General features: G+C 41.7%; 1 long non-coding RNA gene across 1 annotated transcript in view; it reads left to right on the top strand.

Annotated features, from left to right (window-relative positions):
- The window catches only part of LOC111539215, a 23,823-nt gene extending 13,010 nt beyond the window's left edge, over window positions 1-10,813 (top strand). Inside the window, exon 4 of the long non-coding RNA XR_002730616.2 lies at window positions 8,664-10,813. This is a non-coding gene — a long non-coding RNA (uncharacterized LOC111539215). The remainder of the gene's footprint in view (window positions 1-8,663) is intronic.
- Window positions 10,814-11,115: the final 302 nt, after the last annotated feature.

Genomic DNA, 11,115 nt, shown 5'->3' with positions numbered 1-11,115 from the left:
CCCCCCATCCCCACCACCCCCACCCCACCACCACCCCCCACCAGCCCCCTACCTCCATCCCCACCACCACTTCACTCCTTCCACCGCCACTCCCAGCCACCACCCTCACTCTCACCCCCATGCCCCACCACCCCTACCACCCACCTGCCCCTATACCCCACCACCACCACCATCCTCACCACCACCGCACTCACTCTGCCACCCACCCCGCCACCACCGCCAGCCCTTCCAACCCTGGAGCATAATGGACAATAGTGCCAGCTCCTGCTCTGTGAAATGCATTGCTCTCTGAAACCCATTGCAGTGTTTGTATGGAGGCCATGCTTCCCCAGAGGCTCCTGGTCATAGATGAGAGCAGCAAGGATGCTACAGCTGACCCACTGCTGTGAGACATGGCACTCTGAGGCGCCAGGACTGTCAGATGCCTTCTTGAACATTCGCTAGGCTACACAGAAGTCTGAAATGCTTCCACCCAACTACTCCTTCCTCTCTCCTTCAGTTGGGGTCAGATTTGCATTTCAGTCTCGCAGCTCTCGCAATAGCTCCCAGCCTCCTCCCCATTTCCTCTCATGGTCCTTTAATAAAAATCTCACACACCTAATTCCATCTTGGCATTGGCTTGTTAGAGGGCCCAGACTAACAGCTTAGCACAGGAAGTGCCCTGGACAGCACCAGGTCGCCAGGATCCCACCATTGAAGTACCTGCTTCCTTAGCCTCACGTTGCATGGCCTGGATCAGGAGGTGCCTTCACGGCTTCCTCACCTACCCATTAAGGAGTTCCTTCAGTCTGCTTTGCAGTGCTCCCAGCAACCTGACAATGGGATTTCCTATCAACAAGACCCAGTGATCTACCCTAGTATGCGAGGAATAAGAAATTGCAAAACATGGAGTCAACAGTTCCTGGCATTTCATTCATCTAAGAATGAAACTCAACACCACTCTGGCTAAGAGCTTAAAAACAGAAAAATACAACAGGGCACTAGAAAGCTGGGGTAAAAGCCAGCTAGGGAGAAGCAGCAGCTGAAGCCATACTGTATGGTCTAACAAGTCAATAGCGGCAGTACAGAGGACACCCATCTGCTTGATTTCCAAGGAGTCTGGAATTTCTGGGGAAAGCAGCAAAGCACAACTCTGAAGACAGGAAAGTGCCCATCCACCCGAGCCTCCTGTTTTGGGACTCCATCACTTTCCAAAATAATTCTAAATTCAGAATCAACCCACATCTGCAGGGAAGAATATACATTCATTAGAAATTTAGGAGTAAGGTTCTGCTGAGAAGGTTGCATTTTTCCATGGCTTCTCTCAGGGTGGATTGATGAAAATTGATTTCTTATTGATAAAGTGTTGTGTTTTTTGTTTTTTAATTTGGGCCTCCTTCCCTTTTATGCTGCTGTTTGCTGCCCTTTTGCCCATGTGTACAGAATAGAAACTAGGCTCATTCGTGCTGCTTTTGCCCCAGCCCTTCCTATTTTGAGGACCCTGACTGCTGGCTCAACTGCTCTAATCCTGTATTACCCATCATGCCCTCAGGAGCTATCAAGCAACTCGTGCAGTTGAATTCCCCAGAACCCTTCTTCACAGGGTGTCCATGGAAATCATCTCCCTTTCACCTTCAGATTCTGGCTCAAATAAATTGTGGGCGATGAGTCACCTAACTCTGTGACTCATATCTGGTCTCAGTAAAAGTTTTTTATGAGTCAAAAAAAAGGCATCCATATAGATAAGACAAGAAGGAAAACTAATTAATGAAAATAATTCTGCGAAGGTGGTGAGATTAGAGATCTCTGTGTGTGGTTTGAAATTTTATTTAATGCATAAATGACTACAGAATAAAAATGGATAAATTCCTGTAAAATAAAAACTCATCATTACAACTTTATTCTTCCTCTGAGCCAAGAACAGGGCTAGAATTTTTTTGAGACAAAGTTCAAAATTTTATTTCTGCCTCTAGATTTCTTTTCCAAGGTCAAGTTCCCTCCACTTTGCCACTCCCTTTCTCACGCAATCCTTTCTTTCCTCATATTTGAGGTCATCCCTGGGGAATGGGAGAGAGTTGGGATGTGGTATTAGGAGTATCCTTGCTATTCACTCTTCCTGGAATGCTCTTCCTCCCATCACCTTGAGGTTTTTGCCCAAATGTCAACTTCTCAGTCTGATGTTCCTTGACCACCCCACTAAAATTTGCAAACCACTCTTCAACCCCTAGTACTCTGTATTACCTTCTCAGTTTGATGTTTCTTCATAGCTTTCCTTATGAGAGTCAAGATTTTTGCTTTATCTACTGCTCTTTCCCCAATACCTAGAACAGTTCCCGAAACATTCTCAGGTTTGTTCAATGTGTTGTTCAACTCTTTTACATTCTTACTGATTTTTGTCTGATTGCTCTATTCATTACTGACAGAAGTGTAGTGAAATCATCCACTATGGTCGTCAGTTTCTCTACTTATTCCTGAAGTTGTGATAATTTTTACTTTATGTATTTTGGGATTATGTTACTTGGAGTAAAGAAATTTAGAAGTGACTTATATCGGCCGGGCGCGGTGGCTCAAGCCTGTAATCCCAGCACTTTGGGAGGCCGAGACGGGCGGATCACAAGGTCAGGAGATCGAGACCATCCTGGCCAACACGGTGAAACTCCATCTCTACTAAAAAAATACAAAAAACTAGCCGGGCGAAGTGGCGGGCACCTGTAGTTCCAGCTACTCGGGAGGCTGAGGCAGGAGAATGGCCTAAACCCGGGAGGCGGAGTTTGCAGTGAGCTGATATCCCGCCACTGCACTCCAGCCTGGGCGACAGAGCCAGACTCCATCTCAAAAGAAAAAAAAAAAAAAAAGAAGTGACTTATATCCTGAGGAATTGTCCTTTGTCATTATCTAGAGATTGTTTATTTCTAATAATGCTTTTTTTTCTCTTAAAGTCTGTTTTATCTGATTTTAAAATAGGTACTTTGACTTTTGGTTTTGGTTTTAGTTTGTATGGTATATCTTTTTCTAACATTCTACTTGCAGTCTTTTAGCTGGTCTCTTGTAAAGAGTATATCCTTTCTTTCTAATACAGTTAGATCATTTTGGTTAGGTTATTCACTCCACTTACACGTAACATAATTTGACATGTTAGCACTTAAGTTGGCTATTTACTACATGCCTATTCTACATTTTTTCTCTTCTTTCTTGCTGTATTTGAATTGATTATATTTTAATCATTTACTTCTTCCCCTTCACTAGTTCATAATTATACACTTTTTTGAATTGTTTCAATAATTATCCTTGAAATTATAATATGCATTTATGACTTAACAAAGTCTGATGATAATATCCTCACTCCTCCTAGACAATGTAAAGACCTTAGAACATTTTAACTCCATTCTCTGACCCCTGCTCCACCCCTGTTGTGTGCAACTGTTGTCCTATATTTAATTCTGTAAATTTTTTTTAAATTCCAAAGGGCATGATGATGACGATGATGATTGCTTTATACAGCATTATTTATTTCCATTTATCCACATATTAACATTCTCATTCATCTTAAATTCTCTCATTTGGCATCATTTTCCTTCTTCTTTATCCTTTAGTATTTCCTTCTCTGTTGTTCTGCTGATGACACATTCTCCCAGTTTTGTTTTGTCTGGAAATGTCTTTACTCTCCTTAGACATGGAGCTTTAACTTAGTGTTTTCTGCTTTTAGAATATTGAGTGCTCTGTATTTGGAATCCCATTGCTCCTCTTGAGAAGTTAGCTGTTGGCCAAACTATTCCTACTTTCGAGGTAATCCAAGGTATTGTCTTGGTATTAATATTTCTTCCTATGATATGTTTAAGCGTGGATCCTTTTTAAATATATTCTGTTTGGAACACATTAGACTTCTTAAAATTATGGAGTAATGTCTTTAATCTGTTTTGAAAAATTCTGTCATTATCACTTCAAATATCACCTCCACCCCATTAGAAAAATTTGACAGATGCACTATTTCCTTTCCCTCTTTCTAAGAATCAGTTAGATGATTGTCCTACCTTCTCACTGTACTCTCCCTGTCTCTTACCCTCTCTTCAGTCTTTTTATCCTTTTGGCTCCCCACACTGGATAGATTCTTCTAATAATATTCAATGTATTAATTCTCTTTTCAACTATATCTAATTTTCTGTTAATTCCATCTAAGTTCTTTACTTATTGTGATTTTTAGTTCTAGGATTTCTATTTGATACTCTTTTTAACTCTATTCTGTCACTTTTTAGAATTTCTGAGTTTTGCTAAAATTTTCAAGTATTTATTTTCTTGAAGAGAGCAAACAGTTGTTCTATAGTCTCTGTCTGATAATTCCAATATCTGTATCACTTTTGTACCTAAACTGTCTTTTTTTCTGTTGATTCTTGTTCATCATGTCTTATTTCCTCATGTGCTGCATTATCTTTGATGGTGTAGTACATACTTTATTTGAAAGAAAATTATTTGCTGAAATAATTTGAGACCTAACATACTGTTATTTTCTTAGGGCATTTTTGTTGGCTTCTACCAAGCAATAGAGACATTAGCAGTAGAAGACCACTTTAATCTAGGTTGAAGGCCTTTGGATTTGTGGAACATCATATGACACAAAGAAACTGGACTCTTGCGCAAGGAAATAAATTTCTGGTTTATCTACACTCTTAAAGTACAGCCCCTTGGGACCACAGCATAAAGCAGAGGTGATTCACCAGGGTCCACTAATTACCACTTTTTCTCTCTTCTTCAGGAGCCACAAGAAAGTACAAATCAGTCTCTCTGGTCTCCTTTGAACTAAAAAGTACCCCCAGGACAAAAGTGACCTGGTGTTACTCATTTCTCTGGGTCATAGCCTGGTATGTCTCACTATCTTGCTAGCTCTTTGATGATTTTAGGGAGAGGTTTTTTCCCAGCATTTTGTTGCCTTTGGCAGCGGTGGCTGGCCCAAATTGCCTTGTCTATTATTACCAGAACTGGAAGTCCTTTAGATTGCCCAGATCCATGGATTTTGTTTATATGAGAAAGCAAGATAAGTATCCAACTTAAGTCATACTGTTACTTTAGTTTTCTATCACCTGCAGCCAAATCTAATTTTAACAACAGCATTCTTATCACACCAAACAGGGGAAATGTGTTCTAGCTCCTTATTTATATTCTCTCTCTCACTTTCTTTGTTTGACTTTCTCCATACCCCAATAGCCACGAACAATCAGATGCCCCAATGGTTTTGAAACTTACAAGAAGGGCTGCCTTAGCCATTTGTAATGTTATAGGTAGCTTTCTTGCAACATCCACAGGGGGAGGAGACGAAGAGGAGGAAGAAGAATCATCCCTTAACACAAACCCTGCATTCCTATAAAAGATAGGCTTTTCCTCTCTCTTCAGTCCTCTTTATGTACAGTCCTCTGAAGACTGGCCTCAGCAACTCACAATGGTCCTCTGAACGTAGAATATATGTTCTTTGCACCTCCTGTGCTCAGCTTTGAACTTCAATCATAATTCTAAAAGGAAGAATTATACTCTGTAGCTAATGCTATCTTGCTACACTCCAATAAATAGGTAATATATTCTCAACATATTGATTATATCTTCATGTATGTTTTATTGTCCAATATGTTGATTATATCTTTATGTATATTTTTATTGTTCATACATTGAGAATATATTATGGTTTTGAAGGGCAGTCATATATACTGTTAAATGGTTTTGAAGGGCAGTCATACATACTGCTTTTCATGTATTCTTATAAAGTTGTCATTAGTAGCATGAGCCATCTTCATTTTTTAATCTGTTTTATATTCTAATATTTTCCATGCAGACCAAAACAAAATAATTGCTTTTAGATGTTTTGAAATTACTGTGGTTTTCAAATATTTGTTCGTTTCCTACAGTTAACTTTTCTTCCTCTAATGGTAGCAAAGCTTACAGTGGTCTTAGTTGGATCTCCCTGTTTCCGCCAGCTTTGCCATGCTCATGAACTTATTCTCCTCTCTTAATCTTTTAGCAGAAGGGCAACTCATAGGGAATCTTAGCACACCTAGTCTGGGGAAAAGAAAGAAGGGAAGTAAAGAGGAAGGAAGATTCCAATTTGCTACAGAGAATTAAGGGAAATGGTGTTTTGTTTTGTTTGTAAAGTTTTATTCAAATAACAAACGGCTGACCTTTATGGAGTGATTCTTTGATTTGTTAACTCAACGTGTGCATCATTTTCTCACTCTGAGGATAGTAATTGGGGGTGGGATGGGGGAAGAATCCAATGGAGAAGGCAGTAGATCCTAAGAACCAGTGGTTGGGAAGAGTCAGAGGAGAAAAGGCCAGAGCGGGGAAAACACATAAAGTTAAGGCTGGAGATGACAAAACAAAATGCTATCATCTACCCTATTTGACCCAGTTCACCTGTCTCCCATTACCTCACAGCAACACCTTTACCACATCCTTAAAGCCCCAACCAAAACCCCATCCTTAAAAGCCAGTCCACTCTCTGGGGGGTCTTGTATCCTCCATGACAACAAAAACGGAGATCATCAGGTGGTAATGCCTTCAAGTCCTGGTCTCCCCACTACAAATTTATCTTCCCTAGGTGAACCCTTGCTCCCTCCTTTATGTCATAGAGGAAGTTTCTTTTTCCCTATCTGAGAAAGGAGATAGGGAAGCTGTGCTCTAAACCCATCCACTCTCTCCTCTTCACTTTGCCACTGGCATAGGATTAAAACTGCTCAAGGCTTTCCCTTCTTTAACAAGAAAAGCCTCTCTTCCTGTAAATTCTTTGTATACATTTAATATAAGTCCCCTTTATCTACCACCAAACCTCTGTGCTTTCTTTCGTCGTCCAACACCCACTTCTCTTCTTCCATGCTCCCTCCCTGGGTTGTTTGCTTCCACTGCACATATGTTCACTTACAGCTATGGTCCGACATGTATGTGCCCCCAAACCTATGTGCTGAAAGTGAGTCACTAATGTGATGTATTTGGAGGCAGAGCTTTTGGGAGGTGATTAGGTCATGAGGGTGGAACCCCCCCATGAATGGGATTAGTGCCCCTATAAAAGAGGCCCCAGAGAGCTGCTTTGCCTCTTCTACCACATGAGGATACAGCTAGCAGGAGCCATCTGTGAACCAGAAAGTGGGCCCTCACCAGACACCAAATCTGCTGACACTTTGATCTTGGATTTCCAGCCACCAGAACTGTGATAAATAAATTTCTGTTGTTTTTAAACTACCCAGTTTGTGGTATCTTGTTAAGCCACTCAAACAGACTAAGACATTTACACATAAATGACTCTGCCCTGGGCTTCAGACTCAAACATCCCACCACTTACTGATCATCTCCATTTGCATTTCTCTGAGATACTTTAAAGGCAAAATGTCCTACTGGACATCATTTTTCTCCACTCTCTAAATCTGGGTCTCCTTCTATTCCCTTTCTCAGTAAATGGTCCCCAAATTCCTCCAGTCATATAAAGCAGAAACTGAGGTTCTTTCTTGATACCTATTTCTCCTTCAACCCTATATCCGATCCATCTCCATATCCTATTGTCTGACCATCTAGACATCCCTCAATTCTGTCTCTGTTTATCTCTTTGCTGCCACCCACTAACTGCCGACTGATCTGCCTGCATGTAGCTTGCTCCAGCCAATCTACTCTCTACAGCAGACAGCAAGGTCTTTATAAAAATGCAAATCTGAATCTGTCACTCCCTTGCTAAAAATGATTCAGTGACTTCCCAATGATCCTAGGGAAAAGCACCCAAAATCCTTAAAATAGTGTAGTAACAGAAATCCTATTTTGAAACATAGACACACCCCACACACTTTTCTCCTATTGCCAACCCAAAAAAGTAAATGTATCCCCTAGATGGCCAGAGCCATCCATCTGCTCTGGGAAAGATTAAAACTGTAAAGGAAAAATGCAAAGAAGCTGGGAGGAAGAGTTCATATTCTAATTTTTTACTTTGAAATGGAATTTTGCAGCAAGCCAGTAGTCATGCAAGAAAAGATTTCCTGAATTCCTTTATCCTCTCTTTTAGCTTAATCCAGAATCAAGTCTGGCTGCCGAGATCCTGGGTTCCCCACAGAACACATAAGGTTCCGCTTGCTGGTCTATGGTAGAAAACAAAACATCTAATCCATACTTCTCATCCTGCACACATTCCCTTATACAGTGAGCTCCTAGCTGAGAGCCCACAGCCTACAAGTGAAACAGGAATTAAAAGAATTAAAGAATGTGTAAGCAAAAACTCAGTTGTGTGTAAGTAAACCCAATTCCCCTTGAGGAAGAGAAAGAGCTGGAGTCCTTTAAAATTAACTGCCTGTTTTTCTGTGGCTAGTGAGCCTTATCTCTCCCTTTCCCAGGCATTGTGAAGACCCTGTTTCCCTAGCTGTGCAGATGCAAGGTCACTATGCAGATAAACTCAAGTCATAAAATGTGTTTTTCCTTGAAAAGTAAGAAATAATGTAATGCATGCCTCAATTGCATAACTAACTGTCTTTGTTTCTCGCTGTCTTCCCCCTGCACTGATCTCCCTCCACCCCACAAAATGCTTAAAAGGTAACCGGACTCTTTGTTCAGGGCTCAGTCTTTTTGGATGTTAATCTGACTGTGTAGATGCACCTAAATAATAAATAATATATATATCCTCCTTGACCTTCAGTCTCTCTGATTCCTCAATTATCCCACTGCACCAGGACTTATAGGAGCAGAAATCAGAAGACTTTACTCCACAAGCTTCAGGTGGAAATGTGGACAAAGCCATTTGAGAACATGACAAAAATACAGCAAGAGCAGAGACAAGATCAGATCATCCTGGGAGCAGATGCTGGGCTCTGACCAATTTGAGAGAGAAAAGGAAAAAGAACCCGGCTACAAGATGCACAAGTAGCAGGCCATAGCCACCAACATCAGCAGAGCAATTGGAGGCCAGGAAGACAAGGACACTTCTGAAGAGACTGAGAAAAGTAGAAGACAGTCCAAATCACTGCAAGGTTCCAAGGTCTCTTTTGTCATTATTGTTACAAGTACCAAGTCAGCCAAAATCCACTCTACTCTTCAAAACCATCTTGAAGAGTTGCAGGTCAGGGTTGCTGCATCTGAGCATGTTTACTCACAAAAGGTTACAGATGCTCCGCAACTTACAGTGGGATTACATCCTGATAAATGCGTCATAAGTTGAAAATATCTCATAAGTCGAAAATGCATTTACTACAACCTAACCCACTGAACATTGTAGCTTAGACTAGCATACCTTAAAACGTGATCAAGACACTTCCCTCAGCCTACATTTGAGCAAAATCACCTAACACAAAGCCTATTTTGTAATAGAGCATTGAATAGCTCACATAATTTATTGAATACTATACATTACATAGAATTTGTGACAGTTTCACACCATCGTTATGTCAAAAAAAATCATTAAGTCAAGCCACCGTAACTCAGGGACTGTCTGTATTTATATTTTTACTTCACACTAAGCTTTGAAACAAATTTTTGCTTCTCAGCAGATGGAGTTTCTGAGAAAGACCAAATTAGTTATAGAGCACTAGCTCCCAAAAACAAAAAAAGAAGAAGACAGAGGAGGAGGGCGACATGGAGCAGAGGAAGGAGAGAAAAAGGAAGAAACCATTATTGCTCCCTCATCTGAACTGCACTGCGAGTCAGCTGGGGCTTCTACCACAGTGTCCTGGAAGCCATGTTTGCTGCCCATTTCTGGACTCTCCAGCCACACTGGCCTCCTTTCCCTTTCTCAAACCTGCTGTGGTTCCTGCCACTTCAAGATAATCTCTTAACAATCTATTCCTTCTGCCTGGAATGCTCTTCCTCCCACCCAGCCCCGCCCTGCCCAGCTAACTCCATTCTTTGGCCCCTGCATCACTTTCCCAAGAAAGCCATTTCTCGACTTCCCTGACCCCTGCCTCCCATCTTTGCTGGCCCAGAGTTCCCTACCCTATAGCCTCATCACTCCAACCCAGGCACTGCTGCCTCCCAGGACTCTTCCCCATCGCTGATATAGTCCTGCTTGATTGTTAAATTAATTTTGCCTCCCCTGAAGACCACAAGCCATGTTGGCAATGATGGTTTTGCTCACCATTGCACCTCCAGTGTCTAAAAACCATAGGCATGTCAATTCATTTTTGTTGAGTAAAGGAATTGTTCAATAAGTGCACAAATAAACTGACATTAAAACTTGTCCAAAAGCAAAGGAGTTTTCTTGTGAGAAGCAGCTGCTCATTCTGGGGCATTCAAGTGCAGTGAGATGACAATGACGACCATTGGAGATGCTTTCAAAGCGATGCCGGCACTAGACAGATGGCTGGAGTGTGTACCCTTTAAGGACTCACCTATCTCAGAAGTCGTGCATGTTTCTGTATGTGTAAATGCACAGAGAGACCAGAAGGATGTGTGTTCAGCTTCTTTTCAGACTGTGAAGGTCCCTGCAACCAGAAGGAGAGCTGTCTTCAGGAAAGGATGAAGGGAACGAGCATCTATCTGTCTGTGACTCTGGTGGTTGCGCAGGTTGGTCACCTCAAGGTGGAGTGACACTGTGGTGGGACCTGTGGAGCACCAGTGAGGAAGCTCTCATAGGCCTGAGCCAACTGAATTAATTAAGACCAAGAACAGTAAAGGGACCCAGAGGGCAAACTCTGAGAGGCACTCATAACCAGCACCCTCTCCCCAAACCATATCACTCATTCCCACAGAAGTGTGTGTCTGCTTGCCTTTAATCTGTTCTGACTGTAAGCCATTTTGAGGTGGATATCCCAATCCCAGTGATGGCTACCATGTTCTGCATTGAGTAGATGCTTGACACACATCCAATAAGTAAAAGCGAGTGAACCAACCTTTATCACTTGGGGTTTGTTGTTTCCCCATCAGCTGCTCCTGCTGCTCAAGGGTGTGTGTCTGTGTGTGTGTGTGTGTGTGTGTGTGTGTGTGTGTGTACACGTGTGAATTGAATACATATGTATGGGGGAGTGGGATACAGAATTGAGGCACCAACAAGTATCCAATATGAATGTCTTTAAAATCAGTATCAGCAGCAAAGAAGGTATGGCACATATGATGTGCAGGGGAAAACCTTCTTACCAGACACAGCCCACCACCAAAGCCCCCCTGCCTAAATCTGTATTTGAAAAGCTAATT

Source organism: Piliocolobus tephrosceles, chromosome 1 (assembly GCF_002776525.5).
Source record: "Piliocolobus tephrosceles isolate RC106 chromosome 1, ASM277652v3, whole genome shotgun sequence".
Lineage (NCBI taxonomy): Eukaryota > Metazoa > Chordata > Mammalia > Primates > Cercopithecidae > Piliocolobus > Piliocolobus tephrosceles.
This window is presented reverse-complemented; position numbering and strand designations above follow the sequence as displayed.